Genomic DNA, 25225 nt, shown 5'->3' with positions numbered 1-25225 from the left:
TGAGCTTCAATCCGCACCACACTCAAAAACGCATAAAATACACATGCAAATGCGGATGCAAAAACGCATCACGATCACAGAAATTGTGGCGTGAACAAGCCCTGAATGAATATAATGATGAATTTAACGTAAACCTCTGCTTTACCCTTGCAGGTATGGGGGGCATGTGACCCCTTTCTTCTGCACTAATGATTGGCTGCTCAGACACCCAGGGCTGTAACATGGGTGTGGACTTGTATCCTTTGCAGGAACTACTCTGCTCCCTGTGGCCAAATAAAGAAAAGTGGAAGAGAAATATGTGCAACAGTTTAAAAATTTCAGTGGAAAGCACCTGTGAGAACATATCATTTGGGTAAGAACAAGTGTGTGCTCTGAGAACGCTGTTACCATGGTTCAATAAATCCTACAGAAGGTGTCGGGAAAGTCATATCTGCTCCAACCTAGAACTACACTTAGCTCATGCCTGACCATCCTAAAACGCTCCCCACTAACAAACTGAAGGAGCATACATGGCAGTCTGACAGTGCTTTAGTGGATTGAGTGGAAATGGATTAGCGTTGCTGTGATGGAGATCAGAAATGTTTTTTTGTTTTTGTGTTGTTTGCTGTGGAAGGGGGGGGGGGGGGGGGTTGGTGCCGGGGTGTGGGGGGGGGGGAGTGTCCAGCAGTGTCTGCTTAATGAAATCTCTGAGTTCTTATACCCCGCAGAGGGTGGCAGATGAGGTTGATCTCACCAGGAAGCGCAGACAGCATGGTTTCCTGTGGCTGTGAAAAGCCAGACATGTTGGCACCGGGGGCTTGAGGCTTGGGGAAATAGAAAGGATCTATGTGGGGAGAATGACTCTTAGAATGTGCAGAGCTTGAGTCAGGATGGACAGAGCAGCTCATGGCTGCAGGCCTAACTAGGAGATGCATTGAACTGTGCCTTGCTTTGTGCACTGCTGGGACTTGTGGTTCTACATTGCCTGCGTGGTCTTGAAGCTGCGGCCAAGACACACAGCCCTCTGAAGACCCGTGAGGAGTTGGTGCCTATCTGTCTAGACTTACCCTGCTGAGGCCACTGCTGGCTGGTGAGTCCCTGAATTGCTACCCTGTGCTCTGCCTGTCTGCTGTGTGCCACACCTTGTGCTGAGGATAAAGCCTGGACTTAATTCTTGCCCGCCTGAGTTCTGCCGCCCTGTTGGGTGCCATTCGGATTTACCCATTGCCTGCCAGAGACTGCTCCCTGTTGTGTGCCATTGGGAATTAACCCATTGCCTGCAAAAGACTGCTCCCTGTTGTGTGCTCCTGACTGCTCCCCCTGCTGGTGAGAGCGAGGTCTAGGCTATGGTCAAACCTCCTCACTGATCCAACCCCCCTCCTCTCACTAACCCTTCGGTGCCTGGATCGCTCCCCTGTCTGTGGGATTAACCCATTGCTGCTGTGAGCCTGGCAGACTTAACCATTTGCTGCCCATGAGCCTGGTGGACTTAACCCTTTGCTGCCTGTGAGCCTGCTGCCCAGATCTCTCCCCTGTGGGGACGTAACCCTTCGTGTCCAGCTCCCCACATCCAGTAAGTGGACTAACCCGTCAATAGATGTACAAAGCATACATCTGACTAGCTAGGCTTGCCAAGACTTGAAGTTTCTCAGAATCTGTTAGATGCAAGCTATAGTAGGAGAGCCAAAACTAAGTGTGCTCACAATGTGGAAACAGGACAACCCACAGCTAAATAGAATTCTAATTCCTGTTTTCTGCACCTTTCTTGGTGTAATTTCCCTTCCAAACACCTTTCATGAGTCATTCTGAAAGTTCAGTGGATGGCCATTTAGTAGTCAGGATCATGAACACTGGTGTCTGGCTAAGCGCCAGTTATGAAACCATTTACTATTCAATCTTCATTGCTCAGTTTCACTTACAGAAATTACAGAAAACATCAGCTGACAGAGATACTCATCAGGAGATCTGAGAAAAACACAACTCACCTCTGTTCTGATCTTTCTTCAAGTTCTGGAGTCACTTTCGTGCCATGTTCTACTGGACAAAAAAAAAAAAAAACACACATTAGTTTGAATGTTGATCATCTTCTATAGACACTCATTATGCCCCACCAGGAGATCAGAATCTGCCAATGTTCAAAATGTCTCAAAATTGGGTGCATCGGTTCAGATCATGTGATCACTTTCAATGGGCATTATTCAGGCCAGAACCTGCCAAGCGATGGTTCTACTTGAACACAGTTCCTGCCCTTTGACAGTGCCTATATAAAACAAAGAAAATTATAGACCAGAATGACAAAGGTAATGGATATAAGACCATCTCCAAGCAGCTTGATGTTCTAGCAACTATATTTGCAAATATTTTAAGAAGTTTAAGGTCTATGGGAGTGTAGCCATCCTCCCTAGATGTGGCCACAATAGGAAAATCTACAGGATAGTGCGAATGCTAGACAGAGTCAAGGAAAACTTCCAAAGGGATACAAGCTGAACAACAAGGTCAAGGTACATCAGTGTCTGATCTTCCAACATTTTCTGGACAGTGGACTCAAAGGAAGAAGACCCAAAGGGCTCCCCTGTTGAAGGAAAACATAAAAGCCAGACTATGGCTTCCTAAAATGGAAATTGACAAGCTACAATGCTTCTGGTAGAATTAAAAAAAAAACAAAAAAAAACAAATCTGTTATACTTAACTGCTCTGTGTGATGGTTTTGCACAGAGCAGCCCCAATCCTCTTCTCGGGTCCCCTGCTGGCGCTCCTGGCTCTTCCCCCTTGACTAGTGCCCCCAATAGCAAGCTGCTTGCTATGGGGGCATTGGTGCATGCTCACTCTCGAGCCCGGCTCTAGGCATCCATAAGCCACATAGAGCAGTGACTTGGCCCCTCACCCTGCTCTCTTCTTATTGGCTCAATGGCTGTGATTGACATCACTGTTGTCTCAGCAAATGAGGAGAGGGATTCCCGGGACAACTGCACATCACAGGATACATCGCTTGGCTATTTTTTATTATTAGAATATCTCTATGCATCCATAAGCCACATAGAGCAGCGACTTGGCCCCTCCCCCTGCTCTCTCCTTATTGGCTCACTGGCTGTGAATGACATCAGTGAGAGTCAACGGCTCCTACTGTTGTCTCAGCAAATGAGTAGAGGGATTCCCGGGACAACTGAGGCTCTCCTGCACATCTCTGGATACATCCCTTGGCTTTTGTTTTTATTAGAATATCTCAGCATTATATCATACATTGAAAAGCTGAACAAGTTTGATCAAGAAAATGTGACGTTTTGTATCTTGAAGCTCGAAAAAAGCTCAAACTTAAAAAATCAATTGTTCTCTATGATGCCCGTTCACACCTGATCGTGCAAACAGGCACCATAGAGAACAATTGATTTTTTAAGTTTGAGCGTTTTTGGAGCTTCGAGAACACCATTTACATACACATTTAAATGAGAACACCATTTACATACACGTGTGCGACATACATATGCGTTCACCTCTGCACACGAGCACAGGGGGACAGGATTGGATTTTTAAATTTTTTTTTTTTTTACACTTGCTTAATTTTTTTTTATCACTTTTATTGCGATCACAAGAAATGTAAACATTCCTTGTGAAAGCAAAAAAGCATGACAACAAAGAAACCTTGATCTCATGCTTTCAAGCAAAGAAAAGGTGCTGTTTACATTTGCCCTAACTGGAAGTGATGAAATGCTCATCGCTTCTGATCTCTAAGATCATAGAGATGATCGCGGACATTTTGGTCACTGAACAGCTACAGTATATGATCAGCTGGCGGAACCGCTGGTTTCAGTGCCGGTCTCCCTGGTTGCATGGGAGAGCCCGGAAAAGGAACTAGTGGGTGGTTGGCGAACGACCCCTGTCACTTGGAAAAGCGATCCAGCAGCTAATTAGCCCCGGTACAACTGTTTGATCAGTCCCATACATGTACATGATTCTGTGTCAAGTGGTTAAACATGGAATAAACAACTTTAGATGTCAATCAGTTTGAGCCTGGGTTCACACTTGTGCGGTGCAGCATATTGCATGTGATTTGCACAAAAACCGCACCGCATTCCTGTGCAAATCGCATGCGAATTCTGTACGATGCGATTTGAGCCATACATTTTGTGTGGTTCAAATCGCACCTCATCCGCACCAATAAGGTGCAGGATCCTTTTTTTGGTCCACACTAGAATCGGGTTGCATGGGTATTCACACCAATGCAATCTGATTCTGCACATCACACTGCGTTTTGCAGACCGATTTCAGGGTGTTGTTAACGTACACAACCGCAGTAGTTCGCATGAACAGGGTGCGCTTCTGATGCGGTGCGGAATTCGCACAGAAACTGTTGCAAATTGCGCACTGCATCAGTGTGAACCCAGGCTTAAACTGTTGCTTTATTTTTTATCACTTTTATTGCTATCACAAGAAATGTAAACATTCCTTGTGAAAGCAATAAAGCATGACAAAAAAGAAACCTTCATCTCATGCTTTCCAGCAAAAAATGGTGTTGTTTACATTTACCCTAAGTGATGAAATGCTCGTTGCTTCTGGTCTCTAATACCATAGAGATGATCAGAGACATTCTGGTCACTGAACAGCTCTATGATCAGCTGGCGGAACCGCTGGTTTCAGTGCCGGTCTCCCCGGTTGCACAGGAGAGACCGGAAAAAATATCGGTGGGTGGTTGGCCAACGGCCCATGTCACTTGTAAAAGCGACCCAGCAGCTAATTAGCTGATAGGATCACTTTTACACTGTAGGGCTTCAAAAAACAATACCGGGATTATGGCTGACAACTGCAGCCATAGCCCCAGTATAACTGCTTGATCAGTCACATACATGTACATCATGTACATGATTGTGTGTAAAGTGGTTAAACATAAACAACTTTAGATGCCAATCAGTTTGGTCAGTTTCAGAGAAAATTGTGAGTTCTTCATTTATTATGGAAGTGTACCAACAAATCTGTCCACATTTCTATACACATATGTACTGTATAGAAGCTATCTAGTCTGTTTTTTCCCTGCAAATTGTGCCTTGTTAACTGCTAACTAGCTGGGTTGAAACATTCCGCATGGGGTGCCTTCTCCAGCCTCAGGCTCTGTTGGGATGTTGTTCTTGGATGAGTTTATCTGACTTGTTCTGCAGACTGACTTCTATTCATAGGTCAGGCCTGACAGTGGAAAATTGCTGTGACTGCAACCAATGTGAACAGAATACCTGCACCATTCAACTGACAGACAAGAATCTCTCCATCATTTAACATACTGCATACCACCACTCTGCATGACAGACATGAAAGGCTGGCATAACTATTTTTTTTTGTTTAATGGGAACATATAATCTTTTAAAATTTGTTTTAGATCAACATGTACTGTAAAATAAATGGTAATACATTGATGTAAATGATCTTATTTGTATCTTTTTAATCTTATAAATAAAAAAAACTTGTTTCTCTGTATAATTTGTAATTGTATTTGTACATGGGGGCAGCCATATGATCATTACATGTGCAGGCCCTGCTTCCTGCTTAGTAGTGCAGTACAGTGTCTTCACTGTTTTCTTTCCAAATGCAAACCAGATCTGAATGGCTAAAAACTGCTAACTAATGCTGGTCATACACGTATAGATTTTCGGCTGAGAATATTCACACAGATGTTCATACGGAAATGAATGGACGAATGTCGTTTGAAAATTTCACTTGTTTTTAACATTTGTTTTTAAAATGAATGTAATTTCTGAATGAAAACCACATACACTGTCTGAAATTCGCATGATCGAGAAGAGTCTTTTATTTTGCTCCTTTAAATTTTCTGGTCACTGTTGTCAATACAAACGTAATAAGTTGACCCCACTAACAAAAATCAAACGGACGTTCTTAAAATGAATATCGATACATGTATGGCCACCATAACTGTGCTTGTCCCAGCAGTCGTAAAGTGTTACTAAACCCAGAACCCTGCATTCACTATATCTGGTCTCCCACAGTACACAGAACATGGAAATGCAATTATTTTAGTAAATATAAACTGCTAAATACCTTTTCTCATCAGCAGTTAGAGCAGCCTTGTGACTTCTGTGTCCAGCTTAGCACTGGTTAAAGCTTGTAGGAGGAGTTTTCTTTCTGCTTTAGGAGGATGCGAAACCCCTGACCTCTGTCAGGACAGTGCTGATCACATGCACTCTCCCAAGAAAAAAAACGCTCTCTAGCAATACACACTAAACTGAGCATGTACAGAGTGTCTCCACACGATATGCCTTATCAGGAGATAAGACGGGGGCACTGGAAGAAGGAGAGGATCAGAGGAGTCAGGATCAAACAGCATTTTTACAGAATATGGACGATTAACCCCTTAGGTTCCACAGTAGGTATAACAAGCATGTTTGCCTGCATATACAGACTGATTTTACTGTTGTGGGTTTAGCAACACTTTAAAGTGTATATAAACTCTGACAATGATCCATTATTTGTTCTTTTTTCTGTTTAATGCAAAAAAAAAAACAAAAATCTGTCCATCCTCCTCAAATCTTGTGGGCTGGTAACTTTCAGTGTATTCTGCAGCTGTTGCACCCTTATCAGTTACACTGTTCCTAGCTCTCCTTGAATACTACAGAATATCTCTGCCTCATGCTATGGAGATAAGGAGAGGGCGGTGTTCTGAAGTTCTGTCCTAGGGTGACAACACTGCTCCTCTATAGATACAGTACAGTGAATGAGCTGTGTCATCCTAGGACAGAAAGTTTGTTACTGGCAGGATCACCAGGTGAAAACTAGATTGAAAAAGAACATTAAAAGATGTTTTAGGTTTTGTTTTTTTTTCCCAAATTATACTTGCCTAGGTGGATGCAGCACTGGTCCAATGCTGCATCTGTCCCCCTCTGGCTCTAAGTGTGAGAACTCAGCAATCACATGACCGCTGATCGCTGAGTTCTCACCCCGCACTGTGAGCAGAGAGTGGAGACTGTCAGTCACCGCTGTCTGATCTACCCCCCCCCCCCATGCTCACTGGAGTGCTGGGCTGTGGAGGGGGAGGGAACAGTTGCCTCAGGCTCTCAGCAGATCACTGAGGGGCTGAGCCAGGTGCCGCTCCAGACTCTGGGGTGGATCCCGACTTTAAAGTCGGGATCTTTCCCCAGCCTGGACCTGCTGAGCAACATCAGCTGACAGCGGGCTTCAACTGAAAATGGATCACAGGAGTGCAGAAATAACTGCGCTCCTGTGATCCACAGGAGTAGTACAGCCAAAAGAGCTTTGGCTGTACTTCTCCTTTAATGCAGCCCCCACATCTATGGACCAGTATATTGCAGTATATTACATTTTGCTTCATGGGTTTAGGTACATTTTATAGAGAAAACTGACATGTTGATGTGGAGGCTGCCATGGCCAACATGTTTTGGAATGGGCACTTTCCAGAACTTATACCTTATCCTTTCTTCACTTTTTGACAAGTCAGTTACCTGGAACACGCCTGTGTGTATTAGATGTTATGACAGCTGATATGCACATGCTTTCTCCAGGTTAAATACTTACCAATTAGTGAAGAATAGGGATGACAGTCTTGGAACCTGAACTTTAAAAAATAAGTCTGCAAAGATTCCATATAATTTCCTAAGAATTCCTTTTGAGAAGGGTGCCAATAACATTAAAGTGGATGGAAACTCTTACATATACCCAGTGAAGTGACTGGTCTCAGGTGATACAAACAGATGAAACAAATTCTTCTATATAAGTTGTACCTGTCTATCTGCAGACTTCTCTTCTGTACCTCTGTTCAAAGTCCAGAATCTATAACACCTTGTCTGAGATTTCAGAAGAAAATACACACTGCAGAGCACAATGAGGAGAGCAATGAGAGCTGATTGGAGGGAAGAGACCCTCCACATGGCTCACAGGAACAGAGCTGAGGCTGTCAATCAGCAGGAGGTGCCTCCCACGTCACCATTTTTCTCTTGGTGTCAGGAAAACTTGTCAGAAGTGACTTATGCTGATAGCAGAGGAAGGAGGCATGAAACAGAAATGACACTTAAGGCTCTGGATTGAGACAAGTACACGCTATAGAGTGATATGCTTTGTTAATATTTCATGTCTGCGGTTTGAAACCACTTTAAGGAAAAAAGGCATTAGCTTAGAAGTTTTCTTTTAAAGTAGACCTTGAACCAAAATGCAACGTCCACTTACAGTATATGAGTTCTCCCCACCCCCTCATGGTAAAATGCTTCATTATGGAATTGAAAAAAAAAACTTTGGGAGAAAATCATTAAAAAATGTTTGCCTCACTCCTTGGCTTCTGGAGGGTTCACCTAGGCGAGGTGACACCTGTGGATCTTCTTGTGAGATTCTGGGAAAGTTGAAGATCCCAGATCCCAACAAGATCATATCCCTGTACAGTGCAGTAACACCTTTTTGTTAAAATTAGGATCCTGAGGTTTTCCAAAATCCTTCTGTGAGGCCTATTGGTGTCAGGGACAGGACATGTTTTTTTTTTTTTCTTCAGCGCATTTTTTCTTTTTGTAATATAGTGTTTTACAACACAGTAGTGATGTTGAGGATGATGAAAGGAGTTGCAGCGGAGTCCAGGTATCTTACGTTCCTGGACGTTTGGGATGCAGAAGATTCTTCGGAGTGGTGGAGAGTGAAGATCAGCAGTCTCTGAACTGTGTCACCCTTCTGCTGTAATTCACTATAATGCTAATACTGAACTGTCAGCTATTACTGATACACTGAGATGTATTCTGTATACATACTGTATCTGTCACTAGAGATAAGGTTCCCTCCAGTGTAAAGTCCTCTATGTTTCATAACAGTCCATGTATCCCCAAAGATCCCCCAAGAAAGGACAGCTGGGTGCCCCAAATCTTATATTTTTCTTGTATATACAAGCTGAGCTGGTTCCTCTGTGACTGAAGTTGCCAATTTATTTCCCCTGTCACGAGGTACAGTATCAAAGGCAATGACAGCATATACAGTTTCTGGGAAAACATTGTCTGATAAACCTAAACGTGGGCAACATGGTCAACTGGCCTAAAGAGACAAAAGGACATTGCGCAGGATTGTGACCTGGAATAAGAAAACAACTGCTGCAAAAGTGAATGCAGAGCTCAGTCCCTTGATCTGCTGTAGAATTTTCACAGCCTCCATAGTAGGAGCCCATATATCAATGCATAGGCTGAGGGCATCTTGCTGTACAAGCTAGTTATAGGTTGGAGTGGTTGCCATTTTATTCTACAGTTCGTAGAATTGTGTGCAGGGATGCACTGGATGCCTTCACTGCCATTGTGCCTTTAGTAAGTGGTGGGCTCCCTTCAGGCACACCTACCCTCAACCTATCCATTGATATACGTGCTCCTACTATGGAGGCTCTGAGAATCATAGTTAGGACCACAGTATACAGAGGTCCCTTGACATAGGCACTGCGGCTTACGAATGTATTTGCAAGTGTGTGCAAACAAAACCCTCTGTTTTTAATGTAGACTGTTAGAATTTAGCAATTTGGTTGTTTTGCAGGCTGGCTGGTAAGTGTGCTGGAAAATCTTTTAACTGCGACAGTTTTAATAACACATGCCAAAGTTGCCAACCTACATTCAGGTGTTAGGATTAGATTTTTTGGTTTTTTTCATCATTATATTTTTGTAAAGGCAGAAGGTTTTTTTACCTTCCTGTATTCTATACATTAAGACAAAAACCTTCTGCATGCAGTTCCCCTCCCCCCAGCCCCCCCTTATACTTACATGAGCCCCATCTTGATCAAGTGCTGTGCACGAGAACAGGGGCCCTCTCCCTCTCAGTGGGCCAGACACAGCAGCGGGAGTCATTGGCTCCTGTTTCTGTCAATACCAGCCAATGAGGAGGGAGCTTGGGGTATATGTCTTATGGACACACAGAGCTGGCTTGGGAGCAAGCATGCACAAGTGCCCCCAGAGCTTGCTATAGGGGCACTTTCCTCTGGGAAGGGGGGGGGGAGGTGGGGAACCCGAGAAGAGGAGGATCAGGGCAGCTCTGTGCATTTGCACAGAGCAGGTAAGTATGACATATTTGTTATTAAAAAAGAAAAAAAATTGCCTTTACAATCACTTTAAAGCGGAGCCCCACCCAAAAGGGGAAGTTCAGCTTTAAAGACTGGTGACCCTCTCCCCATTAAGGACTGGCACCTTTGGGGAGCGGGTACCCGAAACTGACAGGTACCCGCTCCCACTTCCGCTGCGATCGCCTAGGCTGGGTGTCGGCAACCCGCGGCTCCGGAGCCGCATGCGGCTCTTTTTCACCTTTCCTGCGGCTCCGGAGCACACTGCCCACCAGGTGACAGGCAATAGGGTCGGCAAGCCGCGGCTCTTTTAATGCAGATCTTCTGTGTGCCGGCGCCCGCTGGCAAACATTGGCTGTCAGGATGTAGGCGGGGCAGCCCGGATGTAGGCGGGGCAGCGTGACGAACTCCTCTCCTCTCACAGTCCGCCCTGAAGACCAGAACGGCGCGGGAACCCAGCGAGAGGAACGCGCGGAGCAAAGGTAAGTGAATTCACACAATATGGGGAATGAATTACTATGGGGGATGAATTACTATAGGGGGGATGAATTACTATAGGGGGGATGAATTACTATAGGGGGGATGAATTACTACGGGGGATGAATTACTATATGGGGGATGAATTACTATAGGGGGGATGAATTACTATAGGGGGGATGAATTACTATGGGGGATGAATTCCTATATGGGGGATGAATTACTATATGGGGGATGAATTACTATATGGGGGATGAATTACTATATGGGGGATGTATTTTCAGTTTTAAAAATGTTTCTCTCAAAATAAATTTCAATCGTGGTTTTGGCGAGATTTGGCTCAGTCGAAAAAAAAGGTTGCCCACCACTGACCTAAGGCTATGATTGTGATTATGACGATATACTGTGGCCCTGATTAACCCTTTGCTTACTGGGCCCTTAAACCCCCTTCATGACCAGAGCGTTTTTTGCAATATATGCAGTGTCGGATTTGTTTTAAATGTTGCAATGGTTTTGCGGCTCCCAGTCTTTTTTTCCCTCTCGGAAACGGGTCCAAGTGGCTCTTTATGTCTTAAAGGTTGCAGACCCCTGGCCTAGGCGATCAGAAGTGGAAATTGTCCTCCCCCTCTTCTCTCCCTGTAGTCTTGTGGGACACGTGACAGGTCCCAGTAGGTTACGGGGCCATTCAGGAAGAGCAGTGCTACTCGCGTATGAGCAGTGGGCACCCGGCTGTGAAGCCACAAGCTGTCACAGCCGGGTGCCCACACTGAAGATGCTGGCACCTGGAACTCCAGACGGCTGGTGAAATGAGCTGCGGCGGGGGGGGGGGGAGGGGGACACTGCGGGATCGTGGGACAGATAAGTGGCTGTTTTTTTAAAAATCATCAGCTACAGTTTTTGTAGCTGCTGACATTTATTTTTTCACAGTGTGACTGGAGCTACGCTTTACAGTATAGATAATGGCGAAACTTATTTTTCTTTCACTTTCACTTTCCACGATAATGGTAAACAGGGGAAGGTGAATCTCCCTAACGGGAGCACAGACATGAATGATAAAACCTGACGGTGTTCTAATCCCTCTCCAGTCTATTCAAAACGAAAAATGTTCCCTTCAGTTATACTATAAGGGGTTAAAGAGAAAATAATGTCACCTTATTTACCAACATTTGTTTTTAAAAGTAAACTACCTCTGCCGTTTTAGTCAATGAGCCTGCTTTGTGTTAACCAACTCACTCTGGCAAAGCAGCAATCAAAGGGTTAACGTCTATTACAAGCCTTTGGCTCTCCATGCTTAGATAGAAAACAGGCCTTGTGGTAGTGTGACAGTTTTCAGGAGTAGTAATATATAACATACAAATAATAATAATAAAGTAACCAAGCATAAGAAAAACATTTGATACATGAAGTAGTCAGTAGTTTCAGATCACTCACCGCCTGCACTGTCCTTTCTGCCTGGACTGGAGCTTCTGTGAAAATACTGTACTGATTCTTCTAAGTCACATGGTCAGCTGCCTTGAGTAAACATATAAGAGGCATCTCAGATAGTGAAACTTTGAAATCTCCCTATAAGCACAGAGACAAAAAAAAAACAAACAAAACAAAAAACTGACAAGAGTTTTAACTCTTTTCTACTTTTTTACAGGTTACCAGTTTAGAGAGTTACAAAGGAGGAGAATAATCGCTATCGCTAACGTTTGCGGTGATATCTCGTACGTGTGGTGAGAACCCCATTTGCATACACGTGTGCGACATACATCTGCGTTCACCTCTGCACATGAGCACAGGGGGACGGGGTTTGTTTTTTGTTTTATTTTTACACTTGCTTTATTTATTTTTTTATAACTTTTATTGCGATCACAAGAAATGTAAATGTTCCTTGTGAAAGCAATAAAGCATGACAAAAAAGAAACATTGATCTCATGCTTTCCAGCAAAAATATGGGGCTGTTTACATTTGCCCTAACTGAAAATGATGAAATGCTCATTGCTTCTGGTCTCTAAGATCATAGAGATGATCGGGGACGTTCTCATCACTGAACAGCTCTATGATCAGCTGGCGGAACCACTGGTTTCAGTGCCGGTCTCCCGGGTTGCATGGGAGAGCCCGGAAAAGGTACCAGTGGGTGGTTGGTGAATGACCCCTGTCACTTGGAAATGCGATTCAGCAGCTAATTAGCTGATAGGATCACTTTTACAATGTGGGGCTGCGAAAAACAATACTAAGGTTATGGCTGACAACTGCAGCCATAACCCCGAAATAACTGCTTGATCAGTCACATACATGTACAGTTGTGTTTAAAATAATAGCAGGGTGTTGAAAAAAGTGAATAAAGCTCAAAATCCTTCTAATAGCTTTTATTTCCATACACACACAGATGCATTGGGAACACTACACATTCTATTCCAAATCAAAACATGAACAATATATCAAATTTGTGTTGTTCCTCTAAAAAAAATTGAAGAAAAGTGAATATTAGACTGTTCAAATAAATAGCAGTGTTTGTATTCTTCTTTACAAACTCAAACATTCACTATATAAACTGAAAAATGTTTGAAGATTTTGCTTTCCTTTGAATCACTTAATGAATATTTAGTTGTATAAGCACTGTTTCTGAGAACTGCTGTACATCTGTGTTGCATGGAGTCAACCAACTTCTGGCACCTGTGAACAGGTATTCCAGCCCAGGATGATTGGACTACATTCCACAGTTCTTCTCTATTTCTTGGTTTTGCCTCAGAAACTGCATTTTTGATGTCACCCCACAAGTTTTCTATTGGATTAAGATCCGGGGATTGGGCTGGCCACTCCATAACGTCAATCATGTTGGTCTGGAACCAAGATGTTGCACGTTTACTGGTGTGTTTGGGGTCGTTGTCTTGTTGGAACACCCATTTCAAGGGCATTTCCTCTTCAGCATAAGGCAGCATGACCTCTTCAAGTATTCTGATGTATTCAAACTGATCCATGATCCCTGGTATGCAATAAATAGGCCCAACACCGTAGTATGAGAAACATCCCCATATCATGATGCTTGCACCACCATGCTTCACTGTCTTCACAGTGTACTGTGGCTTGACTTCAATGTTTGGGGGTCGTCTGACAAACTGTCTCTGGCCACTAGACCCAAAAAGAACAATCTTACTTTCATCAGTCCACAAAATGTTGCGCCATTTCTCTTTAGGCCAGTCAATGTGCTCTTTGGCAAATTGTAACCTCTTCAGCACATGTCTTTTTTTCAACAGTGGGACTTTGCGGGGGCTTCTTGCAGATAGCTTGGCTTCACATAGGCGTCTTCTAATTGTAACAGTACTCACAGGTAACTTTAGACCTTCTTTGATCTTCCTGGAGCTGATTGTTGGCTGAGTCCTTGCCATTTTGGCTATTCTTCTATCCATTCGAATGGTAGTTTTTCACTTTCTTCCATGTCTTTCAGGTTTTGTTTGCCATTTTAAAGCATTTGCGATCACTTTAGCTGAGCAGCCTATCATTTTCTGCACTTCTTTATATGTTTTCCCCTCTTCAATCAACTTTTTAATCAAGGTACGCTGTTCTGAACGACCCATTTTCCTCAGAATTTCAGAGAGAAATGCACTGTAACCAGTATGTACAACATTTGCTGCCTTCCTTCCTTAAATAAGGGCAATAATTGCCACCTGTTTTTCAAAGAATGAATGACCTCACTAATAGAACTCCACACTTCTATTATTTTGAACATGCCCCTTTCAATGAGTGATTCAATTACACAGAATCAGCAGCATGCATGTCATGACTGTTGGGTCTGTTGGATTTCTATTACTCTACTACACCTGCTAGTAAATTATTTGCCATGTAGAAATATTATTTCTACCAAAAACAGTGATTGATCAGGTTAGTGATGTCTGACTGCTATTATTTTGAACACAACTGTACATGATTGTGTATCAAGTGGTTAAACATGTAATAAACAACTTTAGATGCCAATCAGTTTAATCAGTTTGAGCCTGGGTTCACACTTGTGCGGTGCGACATTTTGCATGTGATTCACACAAGAACCGCACCGCTTTCCTGTGCAAATCGCATGCGAATTCTGTGTGATGCGATTTGAGCCATACATTTTGTATGGCTCAAATTGCACCGCATTCACACCAAAAAGGTGCATGACCGTTTTTTTTGGTCAGCACTAGAATCGGGTTGCATGGGTATTCACACCCATGCAATCTGATTCTGCACATCGCACTGCGTCTTGCAGACCGATTTTGGGGTGTTGTTAACTTAACATTCACACCTGCAGTGGTTCGCATGAACGGGGTGCGCTTGTGATGCGGTGCGGAATTCGCACAGAAACTGTTGCAAATTGCGCACTGCATCAGTGTGAACCCAGGCTTAAACTACTACTTTATTTTTTATCACTTTTATTGCTATCACAAGAAATGTAAACATTCCTCGTGAAAGCAATAAAGCATGACAAAAAAGAAACCTTGATCTCATGATTTCCAGCAAAAAAATGGTGCTGTTTACATTTACCCTAAGTGATGAAATGCTCGTTGCTTCTGGTCTCTAAGACCATAGAGATGATCAGAGACATTCTAGTCACTGAACACCTCTATGATCAGCTGGCGGAACTGCTGGTTTCAGTGCCGGTCTCCCCGGTTGCACGGGAGAGACCAGAAAAGGTACCGGTGGGTGGTTGGCCAACGGCCCATGTCACTTGTAAAAGCGACCCAGCAGCTAATTAGCTGATAGGATCACTTTTACAATGTAGGGCTGCAAAAAACAATACCGGGATTATGGCTGACAACTGCACCCATAGCCCCAGTATAACTGCTTGATCAGTCACATACATGTACATCATGTACATGATTGTGTGTCAAGCGGTTAAACATAAACAACTGTGGTCAGTTTGGTCAGTTTCAGAGAAAATTGTGAGTTCATTTATTATGGAAGTGTACCAACAATCTGTCCACATTTCTATACACATATGTACTGTATAGAAGCTATCTAGTCTGTTTTTTTCCCTGCAAGTTGTGCCTTGTTAACTGCTAACTAGCTGGGCTGAAACATTCCGCATGGGGTGCCTTCTCCAGCCTCAGGCTCTGTTTTGGATGTTGTTCTTGGATGAGTTTATCTGACTTGTTCTGCAGACTGACTTCTATTCATAGGTCAGGGCTGACAGTGGAAAATTGCTGTGACTTCAACTTTATACTTCACCAATGTGAACAGAATAATTGCACCATTCAACTGACAGACAAGAATCTTTCAGTCCCTTGATCTGCTGTAGAATTTTCACAGCCTCCATAGTATGAGCACATACAGTGGGGATCGAAAGTTTGGGCACCCCAGCTAAAAATTTGTATTAATGTGCCTAAAGAAGCCAAGGAAAGATGGAAAAATCTCCAAAAGGCATCAAATTACAGATTAGACATTGTTATATTATGTCAACAAAAGTTAGATTTTATTTCCATCATTTACACTTTCAAAATAACAGAAAACAAAAAAATGGCGTCTGCAAAAGTTTGGGCACCCAGCAGAGTTAATATCTTGTACTGCCCCCTTTGCCAAGTATCACAGCTTGTAAACGCTTTTTGTAGCCAGCCAAGAGTCTTTCAATTCTTTTTTGCGGTATCTTTGCCCATTCTTCCTTACAAAAGTCTTCCAGTTCTTTGAGATTTCTGGGCTGTCTGTCACGCACTGCTCTTTTAAGGTCTATCCATAGATTTTCAATTATGTTGAGGTCAGGAGATTGTGAAGGCCATGGCAAAACCTTCAGTTTACACCTCTTGATGTAATCCCCCGTGGATTTTGAGGTGTGTTTAGGATCATTATCCATTTGTAGAAGCCATCCTCTCTTTAACTTCAGCTTTTTCACAGATGGCATCAAGTTACCATCCAAATTTTGCTGAAATTTTATTGAATCCATTTTTCCTTCTACTCGTGAGATGTTCCCTGTGCCACTGGCTGCAACACAACCCCAAAGCATGATTGATCCAACCCCATACTTAACAGTTGGACAGAGGTTATTTTCATTAAATTCTGTGCCCCTTCTTCTCCAAACGTACCTTTGCTCATTCCGGCCAAAAAGTTCAATTTTAACCTCCTCGGTCCACAGAACTTGTTTCCAAAATGCATCAGGCTTGTCTATATGTTCATTTGCAAAGTTCAAACGATGATTTTTGTGGTGAGGACGTAGAAGAGGTTTTCTTCTGATGACTCTTCCATGAAGACCATATTTGTACAAGTATCTCTTTATAGTGGAATAGTGTACCACAACTCCAGTGTCTGCCAGATCTTTCTGGAGGGATCGTGCAGTCAAACGTGGGTTTTGAATTGTTTTTCTCACAATCCTGCGAGCTGTTCTGTCTGATATTTTTCTTGGTCTTCCAGATCTTGCTTTAACTTCCACTGTTCCTGATGACTGCCATTTCTTAATTACATTCCGAACAGAGGATATTGACATCTGAAAACGCTTTGCTATGTTCTTATAGCCTTCTCCAGCTTTGTGAGCGTCAACTATTTTCAGTTTCAGTTTTCTAGACAACTGCTTAGAAGAACCCACGGTGCTGATTGTTGGGGCAAGGTCAGATGAGTCTGGGCATTTAAAACCTTTGAGATTGACATCATCTGGTCTTCCCAGACGATGATTGAGAACAATCCATGACACTGGCAGGTCTCAGCTTGGCAAAAGGGGCAGTGCATGCTATAAATTCTGCAGGGTGCCCAAACTTTTGCAGATGCCATTTTTTTGTTTTCTGTTATTTTGAAAGTGTAAATGATGGAAATAAAATCTAACTTTTGTTGACATATTATAAGAATGTCTAATCTGTAATTTGATGCCTTTTGGAGATTTTTCCATCTTTCCTTGGCTTCTTTAGGCACATTAATACAAATTTTTAGCTGGGGTGCCCAAACTTTCAATCCCCACTGTATATCAATGCATAGGCTGAGGGCATCTTGCTGTAAAAGGTAGTTATAGGTTGGAGTGGTTGCCATTTTATTCTACAGTTCGTAGAATTGTGTGCAGGGATGCACTGGATGCCATCACTAACATTGTGCTATTGCCGGGCGTCACATGCGTCCCTGTGCCTTTAGTAAGTGGTGGGCTCCCTTCAGGCACACCTGCCCTCAACCTATCCCTTGATATACGTGCTCCTACTATGGAGGCTCTGAAAATCATAATTAGGACCACAGTATACAGAGGTCCCTTGACGTAGGCACTGCGGCTTACAAATGTATTTGCAAGTGTGTGCAAACAAAACCCTCTGTTTTTAATGTAGACTGTTAGAATTTAGCAATTTGGTTGTTTTGCAGGCTGGCTGGTAAGTGTGCTGGAAAATCTTTTAACTGCGACAGTTTTAATAACACATGCCAAAGTTGCCAACCTACATTCAGGTGTTAGGATTAGATTTTTTGGTTTTTTTCATCATTAAATTTTTGTAAAGGCAGAAGGTTTTTTTTACCTTCCTGTATTCTATACATTAAGACAAAAACCTTCTGCATGCAGTTCCCCTCCCCCCAGCCCCCCCTTATACTTACATGAGCCCCATCTTGATCAAGTGCTGTGCACGAGAACAGGGGCTCTCTCCCTCTCAGTCAGCCAGACACAGCAGAGGGAGTCATTGGCTCCTGTTTCTGTCAATACCAGCCAATGAGGTGGGAGCTGGAGGTATGTGTCTTATGGACACACAGAGCTGGCTTGGGAGCAAGCATGCACAAGTGCTCCCAGAGCTTGCTATAGGGGCACTTTCCTCTGGGGGGGAGGCGGTGAATCTGAGGAGGATCAGGGCAGCTCTGTGCATTTGCACAGAGCAGGTAAGTATGACATATTTGTTATTAATAAAGAAAAAAAATTGCCTTTACAATCACTTTAAAGCGGAGCCCCACCCAAAAGGAGAAGTTCTGTTTTAAAGACTGGTGCCCCGCTCCCCATTAGGGATTGGCACCTTTGGAGAGCGGGTACCCGAAATTGACAGGTACCTGCTCCCACTTCCGCTGCAATCGCCTAGGCCAGTGGTCGGCAAGCCGTGGCTTGCGAGCCACATGCGGCTCTTTACACAGTTTAATGCGGCTCTTCTGTGTGCCGGGCGCCCGCTCCCCTCCCTTCTCTTGGGTGGCTGCCCCAAAAGTCAGGCAAACTACGGCCCGCATATGGCCCGGCGGACCTTTTAATCCAGCCCGCGGAGCGTGGCAAACATTGGCTGTCAGGATGTAGGCGGGGCAGCGTGACAAACTCCTCTCACAGTCCGCCCTGAAGACCGAAACGGCGAGAGGAACGCACGGAGCAAAGGTAAGTGAATTGACACAATATGGGGAATGAATTACTATAGGGGGATGAATTACTATAGGGGGGATGAATTACTATGGGGGATGAATTACTATATGGGGGATGAATTACTATATGGGGGATGAATTACTATGGGGGATGAATTACTATATGGGGGATGAATTACTATGGGGGATGAATTACTATATGGGGGATGAATTACTATATGGGGGATGAATTACTATGGGGGATGAATTACTATATGGGGGATGAATTACTATATGGGGGATGAATTACTATGGGAGATGAATTACTATGGGGGATGAATTACTATATGGGGGATGTATTTTCAGTTTTAAAAATGTGGCTCTCAAAATAAATTTCAATCGTGGTTTTGGCGAGATTTGGCTCAGTTGAAAAAAAAGGTTGCCCACCACTGGCCTAGGCGATCGGATGCAGAAGCTGTTCTCCCCCCTTCCCTCCAAGTTGTCTTCTGGGACACATGACAGGTCCCAGAAGGCTACGGGGCCATTCAGGAAGCGCAGCGCTACCAAGCTGTCACAGCCAGGTGCCCACACTGAACATGCCGGCTCCTGGAATACAGGACGGCTGGTGAAACAAGCTGGGGGGGGGGGACAGCGCAGGATCGTGGGACAGGTAAGTGGCAGTTTTTTAAAAGTCAGCAGCTACAGTTTTTGTAGCTGCTGACATTTATTTTTTCAGTGTGGCTGGAGCTACGCTTTACAGTATAGCTAATGGCGAAACGTATTCTTCTTTCACTTTCCACGATAATGGTAAACAGGGGAAGGTGAATCTCCCTAACGGGAGCACAGACATGAATGATAAAACCTGACGGTGTTCTAATCCCTCTCCAGTCTATTCAAAACGAAAAATGTTCCCTTCAGTTATACTATAAGGGGTTAAAGAGAAAATAATGTCACCTTATTTACCAACATTTGTTTTTAAAAGCAAATTACCTCTGCCGTTTTAGTCAATGAGCCTGCTTTGTGTTAACCAACTCACTCTGGCAAAGCAGCAATCAAAGGGTTAACGTCTATTACAAGCCTTTGGCTCTCCACGCTCAGATAGAAAACAGGCGTTGTGGTAGTGTGACAGTTTTCAGGAGTAGTAATATATAACATACAAATAATAATAATAAAGTAACCAAGCATAAGAAAAACATTTGATACATGAAGTAGTCAGTAGTTTCAGATCACTCACCGCCTGCACTGTCCTTTCTGCCTGGACTGGAGCTTCTGTGAAAATACTGTACTGATTCTTCTAAGTCACATGGTCAGCTGCCTTGAGTAAACATATAAGAGGCATCTCAGATAGTGAAACTTTGAAATCTCCCTATAAGCACAGAGACAAAAAAAAAACAAACAAAACAAAAAACTGACAAGAGTTTTAACTCTTTTCTACTTTTTTACAGGTTACCAGTTTAGAGAGTTACAAAGGAGGAGAATAATCGCTATCGCTAACGTTTGCGGTGATATCTCGTACGTGTGGTGAGAACCCCATTTGCATACACGTGTGCGACATACATCTGCGTTCACCTCTGCACATGAGCACAGGGGGACGGGGTTTGTTTTTTGTTTTATTTTTACACTTGCTTTATTTATTTTTTTATAACTTTTATTGCGATCACAAGAAATGTAAATGTTCCTTGTGAAAGCAATAAAGCATGACAAAAAAGAAACATTGATCTCATGCTTTCCAGCAAAAATATGGGGCTGTTTACATTTGCCCTAACTGAAAATGATGAAATGCTCATTGCTTCTGGTCTCTAAGATCATAGAGATGATCGGGGACGTTCTCATCACTGAACAGCTCTATGATAAGCTGGCGGAACCACTGGTTTCAGTGCCGGTCTCCCGGGTTGCATGGGAGAGCCCGGAAAAGGTACCAGTGGGTGGTTGGTGAATGACCCCTGTCACTTGGAAATGCGATTCAGCAGCTAATTAGCTGATAGGATCACTTTTACAATGTGGGGCTGCGAAAAACAATACTAAGGTTATGGCTGACAACTGCAGCCATAACCCCGAAATAACTGCTTGATCAGTCACATACATGTACAGTTGTGTTTAAAATAATAGCAGGGTGTTGAAAAAAGTGAATAAAGCTCAAAATCCTTCTAATAGCTTTTATTTCCATACACACACAGATGCATTGGGAACACTACACATTCTATTCCAAATCAAAACATGAACAATATATCAAATTTGTGTTGTTCCTCTAAAAAAAATTGAAGAAAAGTGAATATTAGACTGTTCAAATAAATAGCAGTGTTTGTATTCTTCTTTACAAACTCAAACATTCACTATATAAACTGAAAAATGTTTGAAGATTTTGCTTTCCTTTGAATCACTTAATGAATATTTAGTTGTATAAGCACTGTTTCTGAGAACTGCTGTACATCTGTGTTGCATGGAGTCAACCAACTTCTGGCACCTGTGAACAGGTATTCCAGCCCAGGATGATTGGACTACATTCCACAGTTCTTCTCTATTTCTTGGTTTTGCCTCAGAAACTGCATTTTTGATGTCACCCCACAAGTTTTCTATTGGATTAAGATCCGGGGATTGGGCTGGCCACTCCATAACGTCAATCATGTTGGTCTGGAACCAAGATGTTGCACGTTTACTGGTGTGTTTGGGGTCGTTGTCTTGTTGGAACACCCATTTCAAGGGCATTTCCTCTTCAGCATAAGGCAGCATGACCTCTTCAAGTATTCTGATGTATTCAAACTGATCCATGATCCCTGGTATGCAATAAATAGGCCCAACACCGTAGTATGAGAAACATCCCCATATCATGATGCTTGCACCACCATGCTTCACTGTCTTCACAGTGTACTGTGGCTTGACTTCAATGTTTGGGGGTCGTCTGACAAACTGTCTCTGGCCACTAGACCCAAAAAGAACAATCTTACTTTCATCAGTCCACAAAATGTTGCGCCATTTCTCTTTAGGCCAGTCAATGTGCTCTTTGGCAAATTGTAACCTCTTCAGCACATGTCTTTTTTTCAACAGTGGGACTTTGCGGGGGCTTCTTGCAGATAGCTTGGCTTCACATAGGCGTCTTCTAATTGTAACAGTACTCACAGGTAACTTTAGACCTTCTTTGATCTTCCTGGAGCTGATTGTTGGCTGAGTCCTTGCCATTTTGGCTATTCTTCTATCCATTCGAATGGTAGTTTTTCACTTTCTTCCATGTCTTTCAGGTTTTGTTTGCCATTTTAAAGCATTTGCGATCACTTTAGCTGAGCAGCCTATCATTTTCTGCACTTCTTTATATGTTTTCCCCTCTTCAATCAACTTTTTAATCAAGGTACGCTGTTCTGAACGACCCATTTTCCTCAGAATTTCAGAGAGAAATGCACTGTAACCAGTATGTACAACATTTGCTGCCTTCCTTCCTTAAATAAGGGCAATAATTGCCACCTGTTTTTCAAAGAATGAATGACCTCACTAATAGAACTCCACACTTCTATTATTTTGAACATGCCCCTTTCAATGAGTGATTCAATTACACAGAATCAGCAGCATGCATGTCATGACTGTTGGGTCTGTTGGATTTCTATTACTCTACTACACCTGCTAGTAAATTATTTGCCATGTAGAAATATTATTTCTACCAAAAACAGTGATTGATCAGGTTAGTGATGTCTGACTGCTATTATTTTGAACACAACTGTACATGATTGTGTATCAAGTGGTTAAACATGTAATAAACAACTTTAGATGCCAATCAGTTTAATCAGTTTGAGCCTGGGTTCACACTTGTGCGGTGCGACATTTTGCATGTGATTCACACAAGAACCGCACCGCTTTCCTGTGCAAATCGCATGCGAATTCTGTGTGATGCGATTTGAGCCATACATTTTGTATGGCTCAAATTGCACCGCATTCACACCAAAAAGGTGCATGACCGTTTTTTTTGGTCAGCACTAGAATCGGGTTGCATGGGTATTCACACCCATGCAATCTGATTCTGCACATCGCACTGCGTCTTGCAGACCGATTTTGGGGTGTTGTTAACTTAACATTCACACCTGCAGTGGTTCGCATGAACGGGGTGCGCTTGTGATGCGGTGCGGAATTCGCACAGAAACTGTTGCAAATTGCGCACTGCATCAGTGTGAACCCAGGCTTAAACTACTACTTTATTTTTTATCACTTTTATTGCTATCACAAGAAATGTAAACATTCCTCGTGAAAGCAATAAAGCATGACAAAAAAGAAACCTTGATCTCATGATTTCCAGCAAAAAAATGGTGCTGTTTACATTTACCCTAAGTGATGAAATGCTCGTTGCTTCTGGTCTCTAAGACCATAGAGATGATCAGAGACATTCTAGTCACTGAACACCTCTATGATCAGCTGGCGGAACTGCTGGTTTCAGTGCCGGTCTCCCCGGTTGCACGGGAGAGACCAGAAAAGGTACCGGTGGGTGGTTGGCCAACGGCCCATGTCACTTGTAAAAGCGACCCAGCAGCTAATTAGCTGATAGGATCACTTTTACAATGTAGGGCTGCAAAAAACAATACCGGGATTATGGCTGACAACTGCACCCATAGCCCCAGTATAACTGCTTGATCAGTCACATACATGTACATCATGTACATGATTGTGTGTCAAGCGGTTAAACATAAACAACTGTGGTCAGTTTGGTCAGTTTCAGAGAAAATTGTGAGTTCATTTATTATGGAAGTGTACCAACAATCTGTCCACATTTCTATACACATATGTACTGTATAGAAGCTATCTAGTCTGTTTTTTTCCCTGCAAGTTGTGCCTTGTTAACTGCTAACTAGCTGGGCTGAAACATTCCGCATGGGGTGCCTTCTCCAGCCTCAGGCTCTGTTTTGGATGTTGTTCTTGGATGAGTTTATCTGACTTGTTCTGCAGACTGACTTCTATTCATAGGTCAGGGCTGACAGTGGAAAATTGCTGTGACTTCAACTTTATACTTCACCAATGTGAACAGAATAATTGCACCATTCAACTGACAGACAAGAATCTTTCAGTCCCTTGATCTGCTGTAGAATTTTCACAGCCTCCATAGTATGAGCACATACAGTGGGGATCGAAAGTTTGGGCACCCCAGCTAAAAATTTGTATTAATGTGCCTAAAGAAGCCAAGGAAAGATGGAAAAATCTCCAAAAGGCATCAAATTACAGATTAGACATTGTTATATTATGTCAACAAAAGTTAGATTTTATTTCCATCATTTACACTTTCAAAATAACAGAAAACAAAAAAATGGCGTCTGCAAAAGTTTGGGCACCCAGCAGAGTTAATATCTTGTACTGCCCCCTTTGCCAAGTATCACAGCTTGTAAACGCTTTTTGTAGCCAGCCAAGAGTCTTTCAATTCTTTTTTGCGGTATCTTTGCCCATTCTTCCTTACAAAGTCTTCCAGTTCTTTGAGATTTCTGGGCTGTCTGTCACGCACTGCTCTTTTAAGGTCTATCCATAGATTTTCAATTATGTTGAGGTCAGGAGATTGTGAAGGCCATGGCAAAACCTTCAGTTTACACCTCTTGATGTAATCCCCCGTGGATTTTGAGGTGTGTTTAGGATCATTATCCATTTGTAGAAGCCATCCTCTCTTTAACTTCAGCTTTTTCACAGATGGCATCAAGTTACCATCCAAATTTTGCTGAAATTTTATTGAATCCATTTTTCCTTCTACTCGTGAGATGTTCCCTGTGCCACTGGCTGCAACACAACCCCAAAGCATGATTGATCCAACCCCATACTTAACAGTTGGACAGAGGTTATTTTCATTAAATTCTGTGCCCCTTCTTCTCCAAACGTACCTTTGCTCATTCCGGCCAAAAAGTTCAATTTTAACCTCCTCGGTCCACAGAACTTGTTTCCAAAATGCATCAGGCTTGTCTATATGTTCATTTGCAAAGTTCAAACGATGATTTTTGTGGTGAGGACGTAGAAGAGGTTTTCTTCTGATGACTCTTCCATGAAGACCATATTTGTACAAGTATCTCTTTATAGTGGAATAGTGTACCACAACTCCAGTGTCTGCCAGATCTTTCTGGAGGGATCGTGCAGTCAAACGTGGGTTTTGAATTGTTTTTCTCACAATCCTGCGAGCTGTTCTGTCTGATATTTTTCTTGGTCTTCCAGATCTTGCTTTAACTTCCACTGTTCCTGATGACTGCCATTTCTTAATTACATTCCGAACAGAGGATATTGACATCTGAAAACGCTTTGCTATGTTCTTATAGCCTTCTCCAGCTTTGTGAGCGTCAACTATTTTCAGTTTCAGTTTTCTAGACAACTGCTTAGAAGAACCCACGGTGCTGATTGTTGGGGCAAGGTCAGATGAGTCTGGGCATTTAAAACCTTTGAGATTGACATCATCTGGTCTTCCCAGACGATGATTGAGAACAATCCATGACACTGGCAGGTCTCAGCTTGGCAAAAGGGGCAGTGCATGCTATAAATTCTGCAGGGTGCCCAAACTTTTGCAGATGCCATTTTTTT

At 42.9% G+C, this 25225-nt stretch overlaps 1 protein-coding gene across 16 annotated transcripts in view; it reads right to left on the bottom strand.

Annotated features, from left to right (window-relative positions):
• TMEM140 (transmembrane protein 140) overlaps window positions 1-25225 on the bottom strand; it is a 115630-nt gene that overhangs the window by 87539 nt on the left and 2866 nt on the right. For 7 of the 16 annotated variants that reach the window (XR_016313202.1, XR_016313201.1, XR_016313205.1 and 4 more), the window contains exons 2-4: window positions 19938-20018; window positions 11912-11992; window positions 1965-2013 (exon numbers count right to left, since the gene is read on the bottom strand). The gene's annotated coding sequence lies outside the window, so the exon portion shown is untranslated. Of the gene's footprint in view, window positions 1-1964; window positions 2017-11911; window positions 11993-19937; window positions 20019-25225 lie in introns of all 16 variants that reach the window. The other 9 variants (XR_016313204.1, XR_016313207.1, XM_089680656.1 and 6 more) reach the window with 7 other exon arrangements.

Source organism: Staurois parvus, unplaced genomic scaffold (genome assembly GCF_062004578.1).
Source record: "Staurois parvus isolate SC_StPar_1 unplaced genomic scaffold, SC_StPar_1.0 ptg000249l, whole genome shotgun sequence".
Lineage (NCBI taxonomy): Eukaryota > Metazoa > Chordata > Amphibia > Anura > Ranidae > Staurois > Staurois parvus.
The sequence above is the reverse complement of the archived record's forward strand: the minus strand, read 5'-3'. Positions and strand labels throughout refer to the sequence as shown.